The sequence below is a fragment of the Pleurodeles waltl genome, chromosome 2_2 (assembly GCF_031143425.1).
Source record: "Pleurodeles waltl isolate 20211129_DDA chromosome 2_2, aPleWal1.hap1.20221129, whole genome shotgun sequence".
Lineage (NCBI taxonomy): Eukaryota > Metazoa > Chordata > Amphibia > Caudata > Salamandridae > Pleurodeles > Pleurodeles waltl.
Window position 1 is genome coordinate 575,904,717 of NC_090439.1, and position 14,574 is coordinate 575,919,290.

Consider the following 14,574-nt stretch of genomic DNA (forward strand, 5'->3'; position numbering starts at 1 on the left):
ACAAAGCAATCCCCGGTCAATACAATGTTATCATAACAATGAACTATAAACTGATGCACAGTTACTGTGCCTTGCAGAGTTAAAAGAAAAAAAAAAAACTGATACACATATAACTCTAGCAACTATTTGCCATTGAGAAATCAATCCTGTCACATCAGTCTATACTGGCAACTACAGTCCTGTTCCAGTGTTACTGCCCAGAGACAAAGGAGAGGGCAAATAAGATATATTTGAGATAAAGTATCCCCTTCTGTATATCATAAGCCTATTCCATGTAATTGAAGAGTTTTATCACCATATAGATCAACAAAGTTGAAGGTAAAATTCCTCTATAAAGTTACTGAACTTTGAGATGACTTGCAATATCCATTCAATGTACAGCAGAGCGTATTTTATTCCTTATAACACATGATCACATCATTAACCTTCCTACAACCCACTTAAATGCTTGGTGTCTTACTTTCATCAGAAGGCAATAGGACGATTGCAAACATGAATAAAAGAAAAATTTGTATTGTGAGGCTAAACACACCAGTCAGATAGTAATGTTTGCAAAAAGACAGTAAAATCCGTTAAATCAGTCAGGTTAAAAACATGCAGCAACTGAAAATGCATACAGATCCTACTGTTGATGAAATTACCTATAACTTATAAAAAATAAACATGTTGCCATTAATAGATCCTTTCTACTGATCAGTGCTCATTTTAGAAAAATAGGTCGGAGAATGAAAAGTTAGTTCCTCTTTTATGTGTTTATAATCGCAGCTGCAATTATTTTCTGTGACATGACTTTCACAAAGACAGCAGGCATAACAATGTCACAATTCAAGAATAATAGCTCACTACACTTTATCAGCTATGTGATTTCCTCATTACAGGTGACTAGAGAAGTCACAACTTGACTAATATATGGGGTAAAGTATTACCTGCTGTACGTAATAAGGATACAGCAAGTCTTTGAGTAGTTTCAAGACCATACAGAGCAGAGGTCTTCAAACCTTTTGATGCCGGGACCCTGTATCACACATTTGTAGGTGTAAGGTTCCCCCCCTCCCCCCCGACAAAAAGTTCTATAACCTGGTACTTCTCATCATCGACAATCATAAACTTCCCCAATTCCCCCAGCAAATCATTTTTATGGTGAGGAAATAATATTAAACAGAAACAGTGTTTAGCAAGCCAAAGGTCAGTGAGTGTGGGGGTGTGGTCAGAGATGTGGCTAGAAACAAAGGTCCTAATTAATGAGGAATTGGCGTAGGGCAGTACCGCAGGACTTCTTGCTACACTGCCTTATGCTAATATAAAAGGGTAGGAATGGACTGTATTTATGAAATACAGTGCATTCCTCTCCTTTCCCCCTGTGCTGGTGCAGAAATTGCTGCCTAGCGTCAACCAAGGCAGGATTGTTTGTTGTGCAGGAAGGTGCCCCTTCCTGCACAAGGCACTTTTCTCTTTCTAGATCTGCGGCAGAATGCAACACACATGGAAAGAGGAAAAAACTAGGAGAAATTAAAACAATTTTCCTAATTATACCTGCTCTGGGGATACGCAAGGTTTTGGCACTGCTCCAGTTTAGGTGAGTTTGTCAATCATGGGGCACCATCAAAGTCCATGGGTGTTGCGTGTGAACACCCACCACAATGCCCATGGACCGCCTCCTTGATGCAAAGTAAGGCAACACAGCAGCTTGCATTGCTTTGCTTTACTCCATATATATGAGGCCATGCAAAGCCATGCAGGGTGACAATGTGTCGTCTCATAGGCATGATTGAGAGGCTTGTGATGCCGGAGCGCCAAAAAAAGTGATGCTCTGGGGGTGCAAGCCTCTCATAAATAAGTCCCAAAATATTCTGTAAGTTTTGTTTTTTTAAGTCTTTCACCGTCACGTAGCTACATATAAAATAATAGCGGGCTTAAATGAAAAATAAATAAAAGAAAGTTGTTACTCACTGGGAAATACACTGTAGTGCAGTATGAAACCTCTATTAGTTAATGCACTACAGAGGTCTGTGTGTAACCGAACAGCAACAGAATTAAATCTTGGTTTGTGCAGTGGAGAATAGTGACTTGTATATTTTTAGTGCCACAAGGTCACAGCCTGTGACAGAAAGCACTGTGAATATGTAAGGTATTATTTTATACTTGCATTACACACAGTATAAGATAAGCCACCACAAAAAGTTTAAGATAAAAGGGTACTTCTAAAATGTAGATTTAGGTAAAGTTAAGTAAAGTTAAGTAATATCTGAGCATAAGCAAAACCATTTTTAACAGCTGTCCTTTCAACACCTCCAGGTAAAGTAAGCACTATGTAAATAAAATGTCAGTTAAAAGCACACACTTCACAGCGCTGTTAACTCTATGCTCTACCACTCAAAGAGAATAGATGTTTGTCATCACAAAGCTGTGAGTGACTCGATCATTTAAAGCCAGAACCAGCATCTTTTACAGTTGCAGATTACCCTTTACATTTGCAGGCCTACTCATAGGGCACATTTGCATTTCATTCAGGTAGAAGGCACCCTGGCAAGAAGGTGTCTTTAGCTGTCTGTGTGGCTTTTTTCACAGCACAAGAGACTCAATAAATCAAAGTTCAGCTGAGGCATTTTAATTATCAGAGAACTGAGGTGGGGGGAATGCGTGCCCCCCCTTTACCAGGACTCCACAGCCCCCTTGGGGTACGCGACCCACAGATTGAAGACCTCTGATGTAGAGGAACAAGGCTAAGACTGACCTTCTGGCAGCTGCCTCTTAGTCACTGCGTAGCAGATCTTAACGCAAAACACACTTCATCTCAACTGGGTCTTTTTTTGCACAGCCTTCCATTTCTTCGACCAGGAAAATGCCGTAAAAAGCTGATCGTCAGCACAGTGCTCTTAGGCATGATCAAGCCCTTTTAGGGTCCAGCTGATGAAACTCTTACTCTCCTACTATAAGCAGGCAGGGTGAAGGATTGCCCAATGTGGAAAGGAGTCACCAGTTTGGACAATACATCAGCTCGAAGAGCGTGCACACAAGAAATGTTCAGACCAAATTAAGGTCTCGATGTAGCTTCACAAACAGTTTGGGAGGAAATGTGTGTCAAACCTTTTATAAACCTTATCATAATAGGTGATTTAAATAAGTGCGGCTGGTCTGGCAAACACAAAAAGACTGAAAGGGCAGATAAATAACCTTTAATAGTGCTTGCTGCAACGCCGTCTTTGGCCAAAGACAACATGAACAAAAGAACATCCAACAGCTTGACTTCTAAAGGTCAATCTTCTGGCTACCACACCGGGACATAAACATGTCCCAGCACCATGCAGAAATGGACTTTGTAGAAATGCATCTGACGTTGAGAATGACATCCACCACTTCAGACAAGCAGATTAAACACAGTCAACTGCCACTACTCAAAATCCACGCATGGAGATGTAGATTGCAATTTCAGGTACAGAACCCTGCTATGGTGCTGCTACAGAAGATCCTCTTAAAGTGCATGCCTGATCAGAGGAGAGATGCTTATGCCCAGATGATCCGGGTACACACTCCTTGCACAATTCGGAGCCACTTGGGTGACTTGGGCCTGGTCTCTCCAGATCTTTTTCAGAACTCTGGAAAGGAGAGAGATGTGTGGGAATGAATACAGGAGTCCTGTTTTCCAGCTGTAATCCTAGCGAGCATTCTTGTGGAAACTCCAAAGAGCAAAGCCAAGGATACTGCACATTTTCAACGGTCGCATAGAGATCTAGTCAGGGTTCTCCACATTGCTGGAAGATGCCCTGCAGCATCTTAGGATGTAGATGCTATTTGTGATCTGCCCAATGCCAACTGCTTAGGTCATCCATTCTAGAATTCAAAGATCACGCCAAGTGGTTTGCAATGTCCTGAAGCTCTAACCAACTTCAGGGCCTTGTGGCACATGAGCCTTCTCTGCTCTGCTTGTTGCACTACCACATGGAAGTGGTGTTGTACTTGAGAACCGGCACTAGCGCCCCCTTGATAGAAGGCAGGAAGTCCTTCAGAGCCAGACGAATAGCCAGGAACAAAAGGCTGACACGGCACTGGGAATCCACTGGAGACCAGAGTCCTCCGATTGCCACCAGATGACCTCCCCAACCCAGCAGTGACCCGTTCATCACCACTGTCAATTTACGGTAAGAAAGAGAGGGGAGCCTGCTGCTAGACCAACTACATTTGAGCAGCTACCACTACAAATCACGAGCAGTCTCTTGTAATTTGGACGGCCAAGAATACTTGAGCCATCAAAGGGCATAATCTTGAGAGAGGCTTGTACACATGAAAAGCATACTTAACACATCACACTGATGCTACCAACGGCCCTTCCATGCGATCAGTAGTAACGAGGCCACAATCAATCACCTATTTGGCCGCGTGTTGTCCATTATAAATTGTTTAAGCCAGAGAGGCCATAAGGTCTTCAGGACTTGCAGGTAAGATCTCGCTGGCCATGTCCTTGATGTCATGCATGTAGCAACCTTACAAACAGACTACACTGACTGATCTCAAAGCCAGGCTGGCTGAGGAGAACATCTGCTTACTTACACCTAAACCCTCTTGGAATCCCTTTCCCAAGGTGTTACAGGGAATTAATTGGGTCCATTTTGTTGGTTGAAGCCTCAAACATGAGGCGGTGTGAGGCAGGGTGTTTAATAAGAAAATCAAGGTCACCAGGCACCGGTCTCTGATGTCTGGCAGTCTACCTAATAAGCAGCTGGCAAGACCAGGGCTTGGACCAAGTGCCCATGAAGGTATCAGAGACCTGTTATCAGAGATGTTCAGGTGTGGCTGACCCAACCTGTAAAATTTCCGCAGTAAAGTTAGTCTTAGTCTCAAATGAAAGCAGCTGCAATTCCGAGACCTCAGCTGTCCGTCAGACCACTAATGCAAATGATACACTCTCCTCTGTTGATTTAAGTGTTGAGTTCCACTCTGCATCATGAGGTATCAAGCTGATCGGGCTCTTGTCAGCCCATGGAGAAATTGTCATTCATCATTCGGGGAGGGAGGTGGAGTTCACATCCCACTCCCCACTATGATCATCCCCCTATGGTGGTGTACCTTGTTCAGAGCCAGAAAGATGATGGAACCTCTGCTGGTGTGTCATCTGTTGTAGAGGTACTGGTAGAGAGTCAGGCTATGTGACAACCGTTTGCACGTTTTGTAGCACAACATTGGTCGAGATTGTGTTGAAGTCAGTTCAGGGCCCCACATCAAAACCTGCACTGGATCCTCATCTGGTGCCTGTGGTGTCAGTAGCCGAGTCGATGAGGAATAGCCCACCACAGTCCCTGGAGTAGATGTATAGACCTGGCATTACGAAGCAGACAGACATGCGGACACCCTTGCATCCTCTCACTGGACACACAGTGGCAGTATGGGGATTAAGTTCTGCTTCGCTTTTTATGTTATCGCTTGAACTTTGATTTAGACTTACCAGAGGGCTTCGACCAAAAGGTTGACCTCTTGTAGGAACGACACCGGAACAAGTACGAGTCCACTCCCACAACCTGGAGCAGGACTTACACAGAGCTCTTTACTTCATCTAATAATCTTTAATCAGACCACCCGCCTCCAGACATTTTGCGGCACAAAATGGAAATCCTGCGGCACATTATAGCTTTTTTGCGGCACTTTATTTCAGTGACATTTATTAGGACCTAATAAAAAGGGAATCTGCAGAAAAATGTTCTTAGGCAAATACTCTTAACTGAGCCTCCATTTTGTACATTACCACAAAAGAAGGCATCTTCAAATATGTGAATTCAGAATATGTGCCATACAAATGCCTCTATATTGAAAGCTATAATTAGAGCCACTGTAACTATGTGATTTTGCAGCTGCAGCGATTTTCCCATAATTATAGATTTGTCGCATTTGCCATATAAACCATCATCTGCTGCATAGTTTGCAGATTTTAATGAAAAAATAGTTTCTAGCTCAAACGGTTCAAAAGTTACTAAAATGCAGCACCATGTTTTGCAGCAGAACACAAAGATGAACTGATCACCTTTCTGTTACTTATTGATGTGCATGGGTACTAATGAGGTGCAACCTATGCACATCAAGTGTTACCAACTTTTTAAGATGGCAAAATAATGAAGTAATACTATTACAAAATGTGCTGCATTATGTGTCACATAATTAGGCCCTCTCCTGCTGCATAATTCCAGTGACCATAGCTATTATCTATACTGCTGCTCCATCTATAATAAGAATCCAGTCCACTTATAGGTAATGCATGACAAATGACTTGCAGCTTAGTTAACTAATAGCATTGCACTGGTATTTTCTTAGAGTTTCCAGAAGATGGGCAAAAACTTTTCTCCTCTTCGGAGGTCTGCTATATATATATTTTTTTTAAAAACATCTTCTCGAGCGGAAAGACATATGTGTGAAGCGAGGAGCAGATAAAAACAGAAAGCTAAAATGAAGCAGACATCATTACAAGTAAAAAGATTGTGTTCGCCTTCTGGATGGTCTTAAGAAAAATTTAATACAGGCCTACCCTCCTCGTTGTCCCTACACTACCTGAACCAACTCCAGTAACAATAAGGAGGAAGAACAGAGGAATGCCACTTTACGGTATTTAGAGCACATCTTGGGAGGGTTGGCAAGCAGAAACGAGCATTTGCAATGCAATGGGTCTCGCATTTCTCCGAGTTAGAGCTATTAGCAGTTGTAAACTCCCAACCGGACTTTTCATGCCTCATTAAATGGAAAAAAGGCCACGATTGTGCTGCTACAGTTCACTAGTAATGAAACCTATCGGCAAAAGTGCAATTATCTACATAACCGGCAAAAGTGCAATTAACTATGTAACGGGGTCAATGTCTTGCAAAGCGCTGGACTTCTGCCTAGCGAGATCGCGCTGTTAATCCACAAACCGGATGGAAAACAGCAAGCTTTGTATGTTTTCAGTACTTGGTCACTGCGCTTGAGGAGGGCTAACCGCCAGAAAAGGCATGACGTATGCATGCCTTCCACTAATGAAAGCAAGCAGATTTTAAAAGGCAAGCCCACGAACCAATGAAAGACACTGACGTGACATGGACGGGACTCAGAGCCCTTTTCTAACTACTACTGGGTCTCGCAAGTGATACGCATGCGCAAGCGCATGCTAGCGCAGGCTCGACCCTAAAATAGACATGCCATTCTGCTGCCTAGGAATGGTTTAGCGTGCTGTGCTCAAAGGCAGGAAGCAATAAAACAACAAATGTCACGTAGGCAAACTTTTGTTCGTTTTCGTTCGCGACCAGGGCATGAAATTCCGGGCTTCATACACCTGGGACAATTTGCAAAAATCTTGGGGGGGTCTGTTCAATGACATCTCTATCCCGGATCATTTTCAGGTGCAAGATGGCACACTTATAGCATGACTTTGAGTCGTGTCCAGAGGACAATCACCAAATACACAGCATACAGGTCTGTGACCCACATCAGTTCTCTACAGTCACAACATAGTTTGAAGCCTATAGTTTTAGGCGGGGACATTGTTCCCTAGCAAACCGGATTTCATTTTTAGAAGTTATCAGCTGGCCAACAAATTTGGGAGCTAAGCTCGAGATCCACATCAGAAGGCACAGAAGGAAATGACCTGAGGTCAGCAGGAGTCATGCTTATATGTGGCTTATATGTTCCCCTCCCCCCCGGGGGGGAGCATTGCTAGAAAAACATTCCAGATCCAGTCGGGTGTGTGGGGAGTATTCTAAGGTGAGGAAACTGTGGTTAGAAGTATCCATCTGAAGGTGTAGATTGTCAGGTTGACGGCTGCAGCCATTTGTGTGGAAAATCACCAGGCTCCCGGGATCTAACAGAATGCCGGGAAGCTTTTAACGCTTGAGAGACTGTCAACCTCAGAAAAATGTATGTGAAAGGACAAATCTTACTTGACCCACGAGGTACTGCTACAGAGTTCCCTAAAATATGCTTCCCTCCCATACACTGAAGAAGCTGTGGTGATCAACGTTGCAAAGAGGGTAGGCCGAAGTTACAATTCATAAGAAGGCTGGGACCATGGAGCCACTATCAAAAAATCTGAACAAAGAATGCCACACTGCAATGTGCTGTGAATGATCAGCCAGTATCCTGTGGCAGTGGTACCCTTGACTCAACTGCAGGAAACACATGTGGTGCTTGGCATGGGTAATCAACCTTATCTAGGACACCAGCAGTTTCAGAAGCCTCTATAACCATTAGGCTTTTATGGTCTTGCTGAACCGCAAATAATCAATCACATAGCTAGTTGCTGTAGGCTTCTCTGGATGAGGAATGTTTTCATAAGGATGAGTAAAGGCTAGCCCTTCTGAACTGAATCCTTCTGATAGTACTAAACACAATTTGGATAGTTTATTGAGAACCTATGACCATGTATGGTTCTAAGAATAAGGGTCAGACCAAACTCTGCCACCTCCTTGTCCACTGCCAAGGCTTAGATGAGACAATCGTCTAAGTAGTGGTAGCGGCAGACATTCAGCTCAGCTCATTCCTCAGGTGAGGATATTAATAAAGAACCCAGATGCAGCATGATCCTCTAACAGTAGGATTGTTTCCACTTTGAAGTGCAGGTTCTTCCAGTGTTCCCCTAAGCTATTAGTTTACAGCACACATATGTGAGAAGGGTTACCTGCCCCTAAAGCAAGGACTGTCTCCTATTAAAGCATGATTTGTGATTATCTGTGTAACTTGTTCTACATGATTCATGAATGGAAAGCCTTTACAATTAGGGTCAGTTCTGCAAGAAATGCATCAAGCTCAGCCTGCATTACTGACAGTGGTTCCAATACAAAAAATGTCTACATATTTTTGCAAAATGTAACTGTTTAAAGCCTCTTATAATGCTCCTTGTATGCTCCCCGATTATATACAAAAGCCTGAAAAAAAATGCTAAGGCTTTCCAAATAAAATGTATGCATGTAAAATTGCAACTTGGGGAAAAAAACATTTTGCTAAAGTGTAGCATAACTTTAGGAACCATTTCTCTGAGGCATCGTTTAGTCAATCATGTAGGACCCATGGCAGTTTTTTTTTTTTTGTTTGTTTTTTTTTAAGCGAGGGATAATCAAGCTAAAAATACTATGGGCAACAAGGAAATGAGACTTGGCCCAATTCTTAAAGGAAGAGCCAAAAGTGCACATGCAGTTATATGTCCTTGCTTTGGTGCAGATTTATAATTTTCATGAATTCTGAAAAGTGTACCCAAGTATTCTCCTACCACACGGTTATGCTCTTCATTTTAGTATGAGGAGATAACTACAGCATTAATTTTGAATTCTGGTGGGTGCAATCTCCCTATCATCCTTCAAAGTTCAATATAAGTAGCAGTACTGAGGTTACAATTTTTAGTGGCAAAAATATAAGTTATTTAATACTTGCTCATCTGAAAATTTGTTTGGGATTGCTAATTTACTTTTTCTACACGGTCTTTTTTCCACCCCAACCTGGAAAAAAGTTCTACAACTGCCCTTGTCAGCAGTAAATTCCAAACAGTTTCTAGAGTGGGGAGGGACTGGAGAGGAGTTGGTGAATACCCTTCAACCTGCAAGTTAGTTGGTGTACACAGACTAGCAAAACATTCCTACTCTGAAACTACTGCTTCCTCCCCACATGTAGATATGGGGAAATGTGGAAGAATCAGAGCCTTGCTAGAATCTAAGCACTGATATAATATGTGCACAAAAAGAGAGGCTGCCATCAGAGATTTACCACAATTTATCACCTCACTCCATGGCACCAGAATGGACAAGTGGATTTTTTAACAGGACAAAAAAAAGCTTACTTACCGTTGGTAACACTCTTTCTGGTGGATAACTTATTCAACCACAGATAGCTTATTTAGTAAACACCCCAGACGCCAGACTAGATACAGAGAATGTTCTCAGTAAATAAGTTACATGGGTCAGTGTCAGGGTCGTGTCCCCCTTGGCCCAAGTGGCATTGGGGACCCTACATCACCAGCACCCCTGCACACTGACAATTTCTTTCTGATCTCTGTGAGTGTTGTTGGACACGCAGCTCTTAGAAATCTGATTGTGCCAGTGTGCAGATCTTATTAATATAAAACAAGTCAATTCCACAGAACTGGGAAAAGAGTGAGTCAGTGAGGAATATATGGTAAAAAGAGTATCCAATGAAGGCAAGCAACTTTTTCTTCTGATGGCTACTTCTAACCACAGACTCCCCACCTTGTGAAAAGATACCAAAGCAGTACCTCTCAAGGTAGTGAGTCTGTGGAATTACTCAGACTGGGCTATCCAGAGAATAGTTCTTTGTCAATGTATGGACAGGTGTCCACACAGCAGCCTAGCAGATGTACAAGACTGGCACAACTCAAGGTTGCAACTTTGGCTCTGGTGGAATGAGAGTGTAAGCCTGCCGGGGGCTGTTTTCTGCCAGCCCACAACAGATCTTGAGGCACAAGACTATCCACTTGGAGTCAGTCCTCTTCTATATCACCTTCCCCTTTTTGGTCCTAGTCCTAGTCCTAGACAAAAGCACGAAAAGTTGATGGCTCACACAATGGTCTCTGGCACGGTCAATATAGAAGTTCAGGGTCTTCTTGGAGTCGAAATAATTGAGTTGTTGTTCTTCCTGGTAAGGTGGTAAGCTGATGGGACTTCCCTACAAGGAAGGCTGTGGCCTCCTTCAGGAGAAAGGTAGTTTTAGTCCATAGAACCAGCTTTTCCAGAAAAAAGCTGGAATCCAACTGATGGACTGACAGGGCTTCCAGTTCATTCATGCAGTGAATTAAGGCAATCGCAATGAGGAATGCTGTTGTCAACATCAAGAGTTGTGGGGAACAACTGTGCATCGGTTCAAATGGGGCGTCACATAAGAAAAGCAAGAAATAAATTAAGGTCACACTGTGGCAACAGAAATGGTGTTGGAGGGAAATATGGATCATCCCTTTAAAAAAAAAAAACTCATCACAAAGGGTGATTTAACAAGAGGCAGCTGATCATACAGACATAAAAAAGCCGGAAGGGCCGACAAGTAACCTTTAACAGTTACCACACTAAGGCTTTGCTGCGCTAAAGACAGACAAATTACCAGTATGTCAGCTAACTGTCAGTAGAGGATGGATGTTGGGGGAAGAACACCATACAACAAATTTCTCACAGCGTCCCCAATAACAATTTCATGGAGGGACACCTGGCTGTTGCTGCTCAATTCCCAAGCATGGAAGTGTAAATTGTGCAGGTTGGGTGTAGGGCCTTGCCCTGCTGCTGCGACAGGAGGTCCCCCTAAAGAGGCCATAAGATCAGGGCACCACACTCTCCTTGCCCAGCCCAGGGCCACTTTGCTGATTTTCAGAATTCTGGGCAGGAGAGCCAATGGCAGGAAGATGTACAGGAGCCTTGAGCTCCAGTCTAAGCAAAATGCATCTCAGAGCGAGAACAGACTTGAGAATTCCAATGCGCATAAGCTTTGACTTTGCATGTTCTTTATGGTGGCAAAAAGATTGACCCAAGATTCTCCCCGTTGTTAGAAAAAGCCCTGTGCCTCCTCAGAGTGTAGCTGCCATTCATGATCCGCTAAGCAACATTCGCTAAATTTGTCTGCCATGGGCTTAAAGATCCTGCCAGGTGCTGTACAGTGAGGGAGCTGACCTGATGATTAAGTCACTTCCAATGGTGCAAAGCCTTCTAGCACAGGGTACACAACCCTGTCCCCCGTTTGTTGCAGTACCACATGGCAGTGGTGTTGTCTGTGAGAACATGCACCTGTTTTCCTTGATGGATGGGAGGAGCGCTTTCAGCGCTGAGTGTATCCCCCACATATTGAACAAGTTAAAGTAGAGACAGGCTTCCGCCAGAGATTACAGACCTCTGATCTCCACCTTCCCAACCCTGCAATGATGCACCTGTCACAACCATTGGCTCTAGGTGCGGTAGGGAGAGGGATTTACCACCGGTTCAACTGCGGTCTAGCATCCACCACTGCAGATCTTCTGCAGACTCTTCCAAAACATGGGGAGAATACAAAAGGCTACCTTGGTGGTGAGCCAACTGAGACTTACGATTCCTCTGCAGAGCCTCTGTGTGATCAATGGTGTAATCACCAAGAAGCCACAGATTACTTACCTTTTATAATCCCCAGGTGTCACACTCTCTCTGGAAATTGTTTGTGAGCAGTACTGGTCAGTGGTGTCGCTTGGCTCCGCATGGCATCATAAGCTGCGCCAGAAGTGATGTATGCATTGCCTACATAGCTGCCACCCTGGTACACTGATGGTTTATTTTCATGACTTTCCATGCCAAAAGAATTGACCCACAAAAAACACTGACCACTGGTGGTGAAACTTGAGCCCTTAAAAGGGAAACAATCCCTTACTCTGAAATTTGTTCTTAGAGCAGGGATGATTGGTTGGTCAGTAAGGACTCTTCAGCTAACAGTCTCTACCAGATAAGGCGTTACTGAAGGTAAGTAACTTGTCCACCTTACAGAGACTTCTAGTCGCAGATTCTTAACTTATAATAGATACCCAAGCAATACCTTCCCGGAGGTGGGACAGCGACACAGATGTATACTACAAAAATCCTCTAGGATCAAATAGGCAAAATACCAGTCTTGCAGAACTTGACTGTCCAGGCAGTAGTGCTTCGTAAACGTGTGCAGAGAAGCCCATGTTTCCGTCTGACAAGACATGCAGAACAGGTACTCTGCGTGCTAACGCAGTGGTCGCAAACAGGACTACAGAGTTTGCTTTTTGGCCAATGCATAGCAGATTTTTATACAGAGCAATATCAGTTGTGAGATGGTCCGCTTCTGCACTACCTTCCCTTTTTTGGCTTCGACATACCTCACAAAGAGTTGATCATCCATCTGAGACTCTTGTGCGGTAAACATAGAATGACCACATTCTTTTTGGGTCCTGCCAATGGAGTCTTTCCTCTTCCTTAGAGGTGTGAGACAGAGTGTAAAATTTAAACAGGATGATAGACTAGCCTACATGAACGGGAGTTACCACCATCGGTAGGAAGGATGCTCTAGTATGAAGGACCAGTTTGTCTGGATAGATACTGAGTTATGGTGGCTGAAATGACGAGGCTTGCAGCTCAATGACCCTTCGGGCAGATGTTACAACCACTAGGAAGGCCGTCTGATAAGCAATCTGATAGGACAGGTGTAACACCTCGAAAGGAGCATACATTAGGAATGCGAGGACTAAATTAAGGTCCCACTGTGGCATAACTAAGGGTGTAGGTGGAACCATATTGGAGACCTTTCAAAATCCTATAGGAATGGTTGATCCGGCAACCGCAGAAATGTGGAGATGGCAGAAAGATAGCCTTTTTAAGTGCCGAAAGCAGAGCCTTGCTATGCTAAGGAAAGAGTAGACAAAAAAACATGGGAAAGGGGTGCAGAATGAGAATCAACTTGTCTGTCTGTCTGTACACAATGCCACAAACTTGCTCCAACAGCAGCCGTTTACTGTTTGGGTGGAGAGACGCCTGGCTCACAAGAAAAAATTACAGACTTTGGGCAGAAGGTCGAAAGCCGTCAACTGTGGGTGCTCAATCTCCACGCATAAAAGCAAAGTGTTTTCAGGTTCGGGTGCAGAACCCTGTCGTGTTGCTACAACAGAAGAGCCTTCCCGAGAGGCAGCCTGATCAGAGGACCTGTGTTCATGCTCAACAGCTCAGGATATCAGACTCTCAGTGGCCAATCTGGAGAAAAAAGGATAACTTGGGCCCGGTTGTTCCTCATCTTCTTGAGAACTCCGGACAAGTGTGCTATTGTTAGAAAGGCATACAGGAGGTCTGAAGAGCAATCGAGATGAAACAAGTCTCTCAGAGAGAGCAGCCTTGAAAACTCCAACATGCAAAACTGCTGATATGGCACATTCTCGATGGAGGAGAACAGATCCTACCAAGGCTCTCCTCATTCTTCCGATAGATATGTCCCTCGCGATAAACAAGGCATCAAAGGCTGAGTTTGTCTGCTTTGGCTTTCAGAAACCACTAGGGATACACCTGATGTTCCAGCGAAGTCCAGAGGAACAACCCCTCTTGACAAAGGGTCCACAACCCCCACACCACCCTGTTTGTTGCAAAACCACATGGTGGTGGTGTTGTGTATAAACACCGGTACCAGTCTTCCCCTGATTGGAGAAAAACTTTGAATGCCAATCGGAATGCCCAAAGATCCAACAGATTGATGTGGAGCAAAGATTTCACTGGAGACGTAAGTCCTCTGATCGCCACCTCTCCAAGAAGACCACCACAGCTTAGGAGTGAAGCACCTGCCACTACCGTCAGCTATCGTTGGGGAAAGGAGAGAGGTCTGCAACTGACTCAATCGTAGTTGGTTTGCCACCACTGAAGGTCATTTGCAGATCCCTCTGAGATCTGGACCATGTCAGAGAGATTTCCTGAATGCTGCACCTACAGGAACTTCAGGATTCCACGGCAGAACCTGCATATGTCTTCAGACACGTGACAGTAGCAGGATGCAGAATGTCAGGAGGCTCAGCACCCTCAAGGTCACTCACCAAAATCCAGAATAGAGGCTAAAACATCGATATCACACCGTGAATATTGTGGACTTGCCACCCAGGAGGATAGTGCC

General features: G+C 44.0%; 1 protein-coding gene across 3 annotated transcripts in view; it reads right to left on the reverse strand.

Annotated features, from left to right (window-relative positions):
* Positions 1–14,574, reverse strand: part of TRAPPC8 (trafficking protein particle complex subunit 8) — a 1,010,076-nt gene that overhangs the window by 702,691 nt on the left and 292,811 nt on the right. The window lies entirely within an intron of this gene.